Genomic DNA, 13,462 nt, shown 5'->3' with positions numbered 1-13,462 from the left:
GATCAGCTGGGAACCTAGCATTCAGAACACCTAAGTTTATGGGGGACACCTGAATCAAGCCACCACACAGTTCCAGTCCCTATGCATGTTTAGGGGAGGCGGAGCAGACTTAGGAGGAAGGTTTAAGTTCAGTGTCAGTTTCCAGGTACCTGAGAGGCCCTGAGCCTGGAACCAGGACATTCAGTGGGCAGCTTGGTGAGTGTACGTTGTACTACATGATTTCCATGGGGTGAATAAGAGTTTCTAATTCCCAAAGGGCTATCACCCCTCAAGGGGCAAGAACCTCAACCAAAGATAGCATTGGATCCCTGGGACACAATATGATCACGGTGAGACTCTGCTGCCATGAAAAGAAACAAAGCCTACTTTTCTCCTACTCTGGAAGATGCCACCTGCTCACAGACGTCTTTACATCCCTGGTTGCTAGGACGGTTTTGCTTTGTCATCCCTTAGTTACCTTGTGTCTAGTTTATGTCTGTCTTCTTTAATACACCTTTTTGTTGTTGCTGTTGAGTGTTGCTATGTAGTAGACAGACTTGAAATTCATGACCCTCCTGCCCCTCCCTCTCCAGTGCTGGGATTACAGTCATGTGCCACTATGCCCAAACATTTTATTATTATTATTACTGATTACTTTGTTTTGTTTTGTTTTGTTTTTTGAGGTAGGGTCTCACTCTGGTTCAGGCTGACCTGGAATTAACTCTGTCATCTCAGGGTGGCCTTGAACTCATGGCGATCCTCCTACCTCTGCCTCCCGAGTGCTGGGATTAAAGGCATGCGCCACCACGCCCGGCTATTACTGATTACTTTTATGTGTGTGGTATATGTGTGCAGATGTGCTCACAGGCATGCGGAGGCCCAAGATCAGGTATGCATCCTCATCTGTGCATTTCCTTGAGAAGGAGTCTCTCTCTGAATTCAGAGCTGTGGTTTTTACGAGTCCCAGCCGTTCTCCAATCTTTGTTCCCCACAGGACTGGGATTAAAGACGTGTGTGGCCATGTCCAACCGTTTATATGGGTGCTAGGGAATTGATCCCAGGCAGTCTCAGGTCCTCATGCTCATCATAGACCTGTCTTTCCACTGGACCATCCCCTTACTCTCTACTTACTTTTTTTGGGGGGCAGGGTCTTACTCTATCTTGTACTGACCTGAAACTCACTCTGTAACTCCAGGCTGGCCTTGATCTCACTGTGATCCTCCTACCTCAGCTTCCAGGATATACAACCATGCCTGGCCTTTATTTGCATTTCTTCAATACTTTACTGATTTTTCATCCATTTATTTGAGAGACAGAGAGAGGCAGAGAGAGAGAGAGAGAGAGTGAGTGAGCATGGGGGTGCCAAGACCTCCAGCCACTGCAAACAAACCCCAGATGTGTGTGCCCCCTTGTGCATCTGGCTAACATGGGTCCTGGGGAATTGAACTGAGGTCTATTGGCTTTGCAGGCAAACACCTTAACCACTAAGCCATCTCTCGAGCCCCTTTATTTGTATTAAAAATACTTTTATTTATTTGTTTGGAAGTAGAGAGGGGGGACCAAGAGAAGGGAGAAAGAGCATGCCAGGGCCTCCAGCCACTGCAAGTGAATTCAAGATGCATGTGCCACTTTGTACATCAGGCTTTACATGGGTACTGGGGAATTGAACCTGGGCCATCAGGCCTCAAAAGCAAGTTCCTTAATTACTGAGCCATTTCTCCCGCCCCTATTTACGTATTTTAACCACGGCAATATATGTGCACAATTTAGAAGGTCCAGATAGATACATGAAACTTGAAATAAGAAAACAGCAGTAGGGCTGGAGTCATGGCTTAGCGGCTAAGGCGCTTGCCTGCAAAGCCAAAGGAGGTAGGTTCATTCCCCAGGACCCACGTAAGCCAGCTGCACATGGTGGTGCATGCGTCTGGAGTTTGTTTGCAGTGGCTGAAGGCCCTGGTGTACCCATTCTCTCTCTATCTGCCTCTTTCTTTTTCTCTCTCTCTCAAATAAACAAATAAAACAATTAAGTGCAGTATCAGAATTATATAAGCACTTGTGAGTCTTTGAGCACCCTGACACGGAGCCTTTCTTCTACATGCGAGGCAGCTGCATGGTCGTCATCTTCCCTCAAGGGCCTTCCTTCCTTCCTCCTCCCTTAGGAGGCCCTCGGCCCTTTCATCTCCTCTTCCTCGTAGCTACCGTCTGTAACTAGGACTGAGACCAAGGAGTATGGAGAGTCGAGGAACCTGGACACTGACCCTCAGCCCACACGGCAAGTGCCACCTGTGTCCCTTCTTCCTCTTCGCTAGCCCTGCACAAGTACAAACTTTTGCAGTCATGCCTGTTCCTGATCAGCTGATGTCTCACTTCAATTCCCTCTGTGGTTTTCCTTGCACGCCAAGTTACAAGTCAGCAACAGCAGCAGGGTCACAATGTCCTTGAGGGAACGGAAGGAGCTGGCTTGGTGTCAGAGCTGAGGCGTGGGTCCTGGCTGCCCACCAGCTAGAAGCATGACTCTGAGCAAGCCGGCTCAGGGGACTTCAGCTTCCGCACCTGCCCACCGCACTGTGACCTCAGGAAGCCAGCTGGGCCACGACAGCATCCTGATGCGGGAGCGCACAGGACCTCTGCGCAGCGCCGGCATGACAGCGCTTCTTCCCTTTGCCTCTGGGGTTTCAGAGGCCAGTGTTTGCACCGCCAATCTACGAATTCAAAGGATATTTCTATCGACAACAATTTTTTGTTTGTTCATTCGTTTGTTTTTGTTTGGCGAGGTAGGGTTTTGCACTAGACCAGGCTGACCTGGAATTCACTATGTAGTCTCAGGGTGGCCTCGAACTCACAGCGATCCTCCTTCCTCTGCCTCCTGAGTGCTGGGATTAAAGGAGTGTGCCACCATGCCTGGCTTCCAACGTTTTAATAAAAACATTCCATTGAATCGTGCCAAACATTGATTAGTTGTTTTGTTTTAACAGAGAATGCTCCAGAGTGCACTTCCTGAGACTTATGAATTTCTCAAGTCAGGCATGGTGGCACATGCCTTTAATCTCAGCCCTCAGGAGGAAGTAGTAGGACAATTGCTATGAATTTGAGGCAGACTGGGGTTACAGAGTGCATTCAGCCTGGGCCAGAGTGAGAACCTACCTCTAAAAAACCAACCAAACAAAAAAAGACATATGAATTACTTGATAAATATACTCTATAGTACACAGTTTTCATTTTTATGTAGCCCAGGCTGGCCTTGAACTAGAGATTCCTCCTGCCTCTGCCACCCAAGAGCTAGGCTGATAGGTGTGTGCCACTATACTGGGCTTTTCTTCTTCTCTCCCTTTTTCAAGCATTTTTATTTACATATTTATTAGAGACCGAAAGAGGGAGAGAGAAAATGGGCATGCCAGGGCCTCGAGCCACTGCAAACAAACTCCAGATGTATGTGCCACTATATGCATATGGCTTACGTGGGACCTGGAGAATTAAACCTGGGTCCTTAAGTTTCTCAGGCAAGTGCCTTAACTGCTAAGTCATTTCTTCAGCCTGGCTTTTCTTTCTTTTTTATTATAATGGATATTTAGTTTACTACACTACATTTAAAATCAATTTAAACTGGGTGTGGTGGTGCATACCTTTAATCCCAGCACTCGGGAGGCAGAGGTAGGAGGACTGCCGTGAGTTCGAGGCCAGCCTGAGAGTACACAGTGAATTCTAGGTCTTCCTGGGCTAGAGTGAAACCCTACCTCAAAAAAGCAAAACAGCCGGGGGTGATGGCACATGCCTTTAATCCCAGTACTCGGGAGGCAGAGGTAGGAGGATCACCTTGAGTTCGAGGCTACTCTGAGACTCCATAGTGAATTTCAGGAGAGCCTGAGCTAGAGTGAAACCATACCTCAAAAAAAAAAAAAAAAAAAAAACAAAACTAAAACAAAACAAAACAAAAAAGCAATTTGACACATGCCTCAATGGTTGTCACACCTTGCTGTCATGAGATGCTGAGACTTTCGGGTACAGTGTGCTCTGGGGGTCTCTGGCTGGGAGCGCTTACGTCACAGTCTCTACTGTGGGATTCCTATCACATTCTCCCCACAGTGGCAGGGGCAGCTCCACTCACAGTCAGACGTCAGCTTTTGGCAGGAAACGAAGGTATTCTAAAGAGACACTGGAGCCCTTCCCTTTGGCTATCAGGCTACTGGAACAACTTACTCCAAGAAATCGAATTTTCCCCAGGAATCTCATGCTGTGGCCAGCCAGAAGGGGGACCTTGCAGGAGACACAGGAGCTAAGACAGTGGGCTCCGCCACACCCGGACCAGAACTGCTTAGCTATTTACACTGCTGGCTCTCTGCTTAAAGCAAACCTCACGTCAGGACCTAAAGATGCACGTGAGGGCATCATCGGACCTCTTTGTTCCTCTTCTTAATGTGGCCACACTGGATAGATAGATCTCATTTTTTTTTATTTTCCATTATTAATCGTGTCTTTAATTGAACTACAGAGGACACATGGACAAACCTGACTTGTTAGAGAGCTGTTAGGCTCTCACTGTAAATTTGGTTCTGCCTGTCTCCGTGGAGGACGTTTGTCCACCCGTACCCCTGGGAACTCACTTTTCTCACCTGTAAAACGTGTCTAACAATAGTGCATTCCCTTATCTCAGGTAGGAGGTGCACGTAGCTATGACCACAAGTCCCGTTACACTTTGATTTCCAGAGTGGGAGCCAAAGGTCAGCTCTGTGATCATCAGTGACGCATGTTGTTCCCTCGCTGTGGCCACTAGATGGCACCACAGATTCGGGTCTGTGACTGCTTTGGTCTCAAAGGCAGATCTCAATTCTGATTTTCCATAGGCCAAAACCCAAAGGTGATTGGCAATTTCATATGGATTTCCTAATGTTTGCTGTGTCTCCTGCCATAGGATCTCTCCTTTTGACTTTATCTCGACTAAACACTTCGCCATTCGGAGGCTTTACCTGCCTGGCTGCCAACAGTAGACAGGACTGTGCGGCCCTGGCTGTGTGAGGAAGGAGACCCAGCTTGCTGAAATCTATCAAGTGGCCCACAGGACTTCCTGCCATAGGCTTAGGGCCAGGATCCCGGGGAAGAGAGAGCTGGGAAGAATGCATCAGAATCAAAGGGTGGAGCTGGCCGTCACAGAGGCTGCATTTGCAGAACAAGGTCTACCATTTTCCAGTCAGGAAGATCTCTTTGCTGAGCCCAGGAAGAATTTCCCAAGAACCTCCAAGGACATTCCAAGTCCTGACCTTCTGTCCCTTGCATCTTATTCCTTATAGGTGGGGCTGGCTTTGGGCCCCCAGTATTGTAAAACAAGTTGAGAAACATCAGAAAGATCTCAGATCATTAACAGAATTGCATGGTGGCCTTCAGAGTGGGGGTGACTCACAGGAAGGCTGGGTGGGGCCTCAGGCAGGTCATCAAAAAAAAAAAAAATCCCCTTGTTAGACCCAAAGCTCAGCAAAACTGCCTCTGTCACAGGGGGCTTCCTCGAGGAGCTCTCCAGCAGAGAGGCCTAAGGTTTTTCATGTAGAGATGAACCTGGAGCACCTATGGACAGTTTTTTCATGTCTGTTTCCTTTTTCAGAGACAAAAAGGCTCAGATAAAAAAAAGTTGTAGCTTCTTTTAAAAGAAGTTGCTAAAAGAGAGAGAAAGAAAAGACTCAAGAAGGATTTCTTTTTGTCTATTTTGTGTGTTTTTAAATTACTTATTTATTTATTTGCAGGGAGGGAGCAAGCATGGGCATGTCAGAGCCCCTTGCTGCTACACACCACCTCCACGCACGCTCCGCTTTGCACATTTGGCTTTATGTGGATACTGGGGAATTGAAGCCAGGCCGTTGGGCTTTGCAAGCGAGCAGTTTAACTGCTGAGTCATCTTCCCAGCCCCGCTTATTTGCATTAGGAGACAGAATCTTGCTATGCAGTGAGGCTACATAAGCTGTCTTTGAGTTTGTAATGCTCCTGTCTCAGCCTTCCAATTACTGGGTTACAGGTATGTATCACTATGCTACATGCCAGACTTTCAAAGAGGTTTCTTTTATTTCTTTATTTATGAGAAAGAGAGAGAGGGGCAGATACACAAAGAGAGAATGTGTGTGCCAGGGCCTTCAGCCACTACAAACAAGCTTCAGACACATGTTCCACTTTGTGCATCTGGCTTTATGTGGGTATTGGGGAATCAAACTTGGGTCCTCAGGCTTTAAGTGCCTTAACTGCTGAGCCATCTCTCCAGCCCAAAGAGATTTCTTTTTTAAAAGTTACCTCCCAGAAATATAAGAATGGCTCAGATCCTGATCTGAGAGGTTGAGTGAGGCAGGAGGACCACAGGTTTGAGGCCATCCTGGGTTATATAATGTATTCTAGGCCAGAGTAAGCTACAAAATAGACCCTGTATCAAAAACAAAACAAAACAAAAAGTTCATTGCTATGAAATCAATGTGATTCACTAGACTAATATAACATAAAAGAAATCTATAATTATCTGTACAGGTTCCGAAAAATTCAGCAATTTATTCTTAGTAAACACTCTTTATAGGAATAGGTGCATACTTCCTTAATATGATAAGATCTAGTTATCTCACTTAATAGGGACAAAGTCAGGAAGAAGAGAGATGTCACTATTCCACAGCTAGTATTAAGTGTTTTCCTGGATTTGGCAAGAGCTAGAACACAGAGAAACAAAAATGCGAAAGGAGGAAAAATTATATCCAGACAGCATAGTTTTATACCTGCAAGCCACAGCAGACTTGAACAGAGAAGCCCTGCAGACACTGATAAGCACGGAAAGCCATACATAGAAGCAGCATTTGTTTGGAGGCAAAACGACTCGGCCAGTTCGAAAGACACTTTGACAAGTTCTTACAAAACTAAACAGATTCTTCCCCTAAGATTCAGCAATGAAGCCCTCTGGTATTTGTCTAAATGAATTCGCATCTTAGATGAGCATAAACTATGGAGACAGTAAAACGATGGGTGATTACTGTGGCTGAGGCCGAGGGAAGACGAAGAGGTAGAGCACAGAGGATGCTTTCAGGGTTGTGAAACTGTCCTGTCCGGTGCCATATGGAAGTTGTGGGGACATGTGGGCACATGCCATTCTGTATTTGTCCAAACCAATGCAGTATACTACGGTACCAGGAATGAGCCTAAATATGGACCACAGACTTCGAGTGATAATGAACTATCAATGTGCACTCATTAATTGGAATACACATGTCACTCTGGTGAAGGATGGTGGAAGAAAATGCACATGTATGAATGAAGGGGGAGCAGGATTATCAGAACAGTCCCGTAAGGTTCACTCAGTTTTGCTAAGTACCTAAAATTCCCTTTTATTTTATTATTATTATTATTATTATTATTATTATTATTATTATTATTATTATTTTAAAAAAAGGTATTGGCCAGGCATGGTAAAGGACGCCTTTAGTTCCAGCACTGGAAAGACAGAGGTAGGAGGATTGCCATAAGCTTGAAGCCACCCAGAGACTACATAGTGAATTCCAGATCAGCCTGGGCTAGAAAGAAACCCTACCTGAAAATAAAAAAGGTCGTGGTGGTGCATGCTTAACTAAGGAGCATAAACATGAGTATTTAGGGGGCACTTTAGTGGGTATAATATATCCATTTAGCTAGACAACAGTAGTCGTTTTACCTGTAGGGATTATGACCTCTCCATAATAAGTAAATAAATAAATAATTTTTTTAAAAATTTATTCATTTATTTATTAGAGACAGAGAAAGGGCTGTGGGGGAGAGAGAGAGAGAAAGCGGGAATGAATGGGCACGCCATGGCCTCTGGCCACTGCAAACAAACTCCAGACTCACGTGCCACCATGTGCATCTGGCTTACGTGGGACCTGGAGAATCAAGCCTGGGTCCTTAGGCTTTGCAGGCATGTGCCCTAACTGCTAAGCCATCTCTCCAGCTCTAGCCATAGGCTTTTGATTATCTTTACAGTACTAAGCATGACATGGAGCAGGCCTCAAGTCTAATCACAGAGCATTTAGTTTCCCCCATGACAGACATGCCATCATTGCACCAGTTGGATTTTTTGGACTGGCTGTCTAGCTGTAAAGTTGCAGGGCCCACGGCTGGTTAAGACCATTTATGACTTCTCCACCAATAGGCTACTCAGTTCTTTCCAGCATCCTGACAGCTGGTCCACAGGGAGGAGGCTTCCAGCTCAGCAACAGCTTAAATCCTCCGTGACCCAAAACAACTGTAAGGTGTCTTTGTCAATGGGGTCTTACCATCTAGTTCTGGCAAGCAACCAAGAAAGAGCCTGAGCAATAGCCTATAATGTTTTGGGGCCATTAAGGAACCTCCCTGACCAACAATTCACTGAAAGATATCCTATCCCTGGTACTGAAATTTTCTTCTAACAATCTGGGCACAGCATTATCCACTTCCATGGGTTGTTCTCAAATTCTCTCTCTCTCTCTCTCTCTTTAAACATAGGCATTCTTTAGCTAGTGAATAAGTAGGTTTCCATATGGCTTATGCATAATTCTTCAATCTTTCTTAAATATTTTATTTTTATTTATTTATTTGAGAGAAAAAGAGGGAGAGGAAAACAAAGAGAGAGAGAAAATGAGCATGCCAGGGCCTCTAGCCACCACCAGTGAACTCCAGATGCAGGTACCACCTTATGCATCTGCTTTATGCAGGTCCTAGGGAATCAGATCTGGGCCCTTTGGCTTTGCAGGAAGTGCCTTAACCACTAAGCCATCTCTCCAGCCCTATATCTTTAATTTTTATTAACCCTCTTTCACCTGCTCTTCTCCATCTCCTTCCCTGGCTTTCTACTTTAAAAAAAATTATTCACTTAAAAATAAATGAATAATTCACTTATTTATGCATGTGTACATGCACATGTGTGCATGGGTATGCCAGGGCCTCTTGCCACTGCAAACCAACACCAGATACATGGACCCTTTTTTATGCACCCCCTTTTTAAAAGAATTACTTTTATTTATTTATTTGAGACAGAGGGAAAGAGAGAGTGTGAGTGAGAATGGGCATGCCAGGGCCTCTAGCCACTGCAAACAAACTCCAGATGCGTGTGCCACCATGTGCATCTGGCTTACATGGGACCTGGAGAATCAAACCTGTGTCCTTAGGCCTTGCAGGTGAGCGCCTTAACTGCTAACCTATCTCTCCAGCCCATGTGCTCCTTTTGGCATTCAGTTTATGTGGGTATCTTGGGAATTAAACCCAGGACACCACACTTGGCAAGCAAGCACCTTGAACTGCTGAGCCATCATCTCAGCTGCAGGTCTCAATTTTCTATGTGATCCAGGAACCCAATCCAGGGGATGGTGCCACCCACAGTGAGGGTGGGTCTTTCCACCTCAACTAATCTAATCTAGAAAATCATCCGCACACACGACAAGAGATTTGTTTCCATGGTGACTCTAAATCCTATCACGCTGACAAACAGAGCTTGACCGTCATGGGAGATTACAGCTGCTATTTTCTGCCTTCATTTGCTGCTGTTGAGAAGTCTGCTAATTGTCCAGCCTTTGGGAATGAACCGCTCTTTCTCTCTTGCTTTAAGATTATGTCTTTGTTTTTGTTTTCTAGTTTTACTGAGCTGTGTCTGGGTATGGATTGATTCACACTTCTGCTTATTACACATTACTGTTTATAGCCATCATCTCTTTAAGTATTCTATTTGAGACTCTTTTCTGAATTTTGAGGATCATATCACACACACACACACACACACACACACACACACACACACACACACCCCTTAATGGGGTTCCTTTATGTTTTCCCTCTTTGCATTTCTTTTGTAAAACTTAATTTTTAAATTTTTTTATGAGAAGAGAGAGAGAGAGAGAGAGAGAGAGGGAGAATTGGCATGCCAGGGCCTCAGCCACTCCAATCAAACTCCAGATGCTTGTATCACCCAGTGGGCATGTGTGACCTTGCACTTGCCTCACCTTTGTGCATCTGGCTCACATGGGATCTGGAGAGTTGAACATGGGTCGTTAGGCTTCACAGGTAAGTGCCTTAACCACTAAGCAATCTCTCCAGTCCCAAACTTTTAATTTTTAAGTGTGGATGTGTGTGCACCTGTGTGCAAGCATGTTGGCACACATGCATGTGTGGCTGTTGAGGTCAGAGACGGAGGCTGTGTCTTCCTCACTCTCTCTTCACCTTACTTATAAGGGCAGGTTCTCTCATTTGAACTCAGAGCTCACTGACTTAGCTGGTTGAGCCTGGCCCCAGGATTTCCTGGCCCTGCCTCCAAAACACTGGGAACACACGCAGCCCACCATGCACCCCCCCCCACGTCTATGTGTGTGCTGGTAATCTGAACTCTGCTCCTCATGCCTTCATCCTCTGAGCCATCTTCCAAGCCCCTTCCTCTGCTCAGTTTTCTGTCTTTCACCCTTGAAAATCCATTAACTCCCAGCTTGCCAATTCTCTTTTCATCTGTATCAGATTAACATTTTATTATAAGAAATGTTTTGCATCTTAAAAGTTTCTCTGGGGCTGGGGAGATGGCTCAGCAGTTAAAGTTTCTTGATTACAAAACCTCATGGGTCTGATTCCCCAGTACTTATGTAAAGCCAGACACAGAGACACATGCATCTGGAGTTTGTTTGCAGCAGCAAGAGGCTCTGGACACCCATACACACACACGCGCTCTCGCTCGACTAACTAAATGAAGACATAAATAAATTTTTTTTTTGAGGTAGGGTTTCACTCTAGCCCAGGCTGACCTGGAATTCATTATGTAGTCTCAGGGTGACCTTGAACTCACAGTGGTTCTCCTACATCTGCCTCCCGAGTGCTGGGATTAAAGGAATGCACCACTACACTCAGCCCAAATAACTATTTTAAAAATATTTAATTTAATTTATTTATTACTAAAGAGCGAGGAATAAAGAGGCAGACAGAGAGAACTTGCTCACCAGGGCCTTTAGTCACTTCAAAAAAACTCCACATGCATGCACCACCTTGTATATCTGGCTTACGTGGGTTCCGGGGAATTGAACCTGGGTCATTAGCTGTTGCAGGCAAGCCCCTTAAGTGCTAAGGCTTCTCTCCAGCCCCCCACCCAAATAAATATTTTTAAAAGTGTCTCTTCAGGGCTGGAGAGATGGCTTAGCGGTTAAGCGCTTGCCTGTGAAGCCTAAGGACCCCAGTTCGAGGCTCGGTTCCCCAGGTCCCACGTTAGCCAGATGCACAAGGGGGCGCACGCGTCTGGAGTTCGTTTGCTGTTGCTGGAAGCCCTGGCGCACCCATTCTCTCTCTCTCCCTCTATCTGTCTTTCCCTCTGTGTCTGTCGCTCTCAAATAAATAAATAAAAATTTAAAAAAAAAAAAGTGTCTCCATTTCTCTCATTATGTGTAAGCACATACACAAAATAAGTACATTTTCATAATGATATTTTTTAAGGTTTCATGTGTGTTGCTGCATGTATGGTGCTGGGGGTCATTGTGGACCTTGTGCTTGGTAGGTGCATGCTCCCCCACTGAGTAACATTTCTATCCCTTGTTTTATTTTTATTTTATTTGTTTATTTATTTTAATTTTTTTTGTTTTTATTCTTATGTATTTGAGAGCGACAGACAGACGGAGAAAGAGGCAGAGAGAGAGAGAGAGAGAGAGAATGGGTGTGTGCCAGGGCCTCCAGCCACTACAAACGAACTCCAGACACATGCGCCCCTTGTGCATCTGGTTTATGTGGGTACTGGGGAATTGAGCCTCGAACCGGGGTCCTTAGGCTTCACAGGTAAGTGCTCAACTGCCAAGCCACCTCTCCAGCCCTTTTTTAATTTTTTTAATTTTTAATTTTTTTGTTTTTTTGAGGTAGGATCTCACTCTATCCCAGGCTGACCTGGAATTCACTATGTAGTCTCAGGGTGGCCTCGAACTCACGATGATCCTGCTACCTCTGCCTCCCGAGTGCTGGGATTAAAGGTGTGCACTACCACGTCCGGCTTCCTTGTTTTATTTTAAAATAATTTCAGGTTTTCAAAATAACTACGGGGAATACAGCTTAGCACGGTTTCAGTTCAGACTAACATCCTTATCAAGGTTCTTCAGAGGAACAGAACCGATAGAATGAATAGGCAATCTAAAAGGTATGGCCTACAGTAAGAGGGAGGGGGTGTCACTGGGGCAAGAGGGTGGAGAAAGCCTAACCCTAAAACCCTGGGGGCCTGCCTGTGCTAGAACTGGGTTACACCCCACAGTGAGCTGCTGGTCAGGGAGACCTAGGAGGTCCCCAAAATTATGTGGGTTATTGACTAAACACTCGATTAGCCACCAGAGCAAAATGGTAAAACCCTATTTTGGAAGAATACACCACAGTCTGCAGACACAGGACATTGACCATGTTGAAACGGAGATGGAAACCTGCTCCATGCTGGCTATTCCTCATAGTGCTGGACAGTGCTGTGCGAGCTGCTGGGGGACAATGGGCAGCAACAGTGTGAGCAAGCGGAGGATCCCACAAGCTACAAAATCTACCTGCTGGACAAGATGTGTGTGCAGTAGTGGCACACAGCCTGTGTGGGCAATAATGGCTTTCTGATTGGATAAGAAACTTGCTCATTGGGTGAGAATTCATACCTGGTCCTGAGAACCAGGTCAGAATCCTTGGGGAATAATGGCCATAGACTCCAGAGAGAAATCTCCACTAGTATTTGATGGCCAAAAAGTCTCTGGAGTGCAGGGCGTGGTGGCACACACCTTTAATTCCAGCACTCAGGAGGTGTAGGTAGGAGCATTGCTGTGAGTTCAAAGCCAGACTGAGACTACAGAGTGAGTTCCAGGTCAGGCTGGGCTAGAGTGAGACCCTACTTTGAATCCCCCCCCCAAAAAAAAAGTCTCTCAATTACTCTGCCTATCCCCTTTAACCCAAACTATTCCCACTCTTGGTCAGAGAATCTGTCTTTTGTTGCTGTTGTTTTTTACAGATGGCAGTGAAAACCAGGGAGAACCCAGATCCATCAATATGTCAAGAAATGATAGCTGACTGCTTAGCACGAGACAAGCCATCACTAGCACATCTGCCAGGGCCCAGGAGACATCACGGAAGAAGTGTCTGTTAACCACGAGTGCTGGTCTCACTGCTAGCCTGACAACCTGCTCCGGGGAGGTGGACATAGACACTGAGGACACTCAAAACTCATCAAAGCGGAAATTCAGAGATCGTAGAGAGATCAACACTAAAGTAGACTTGTAACACACCCACCAAGGCTCAGGGAACATTGCAGAAGAAGGGGTGGAAATCTTGCAAGAGCCAAAGGGGGGTGAGGCATCCAACCCCACTTACAGAGACTGACTGGTACATGCTTAACTCCATGATGAATACCAACTCTACTGAGGAGAACCCTCAGCAGAATGGGGGCAGGGAAGAAGGGATATAAGAGGATAACCCAAGGGGAATGGGACAAACAAATGGGAGTTTTTCATATAGTAAAATGTATAATTAATTTTTTTTAAAGGGG

The sequence above is a fragment of the Jaculus jaculus genome, chromosome 5 (genome assembly GCF_020740685.1).
Source record: "Jaculus jaculus isolate mJacJac1 chromosome 5, mJacJac1.mat.Y.cur, whole genome shotgun sequence".
Lineage (NCBI taxonomy): Eukaryota > Metazoa > Chordata > Mammalia > Rodentia > Dipodidae > Jaculus > Jaculus jaculus.
The sequence above is the reverse complement of the archived record's forward strand: the minus strand, read 5'-3'. Positions refer to the sequence as shown.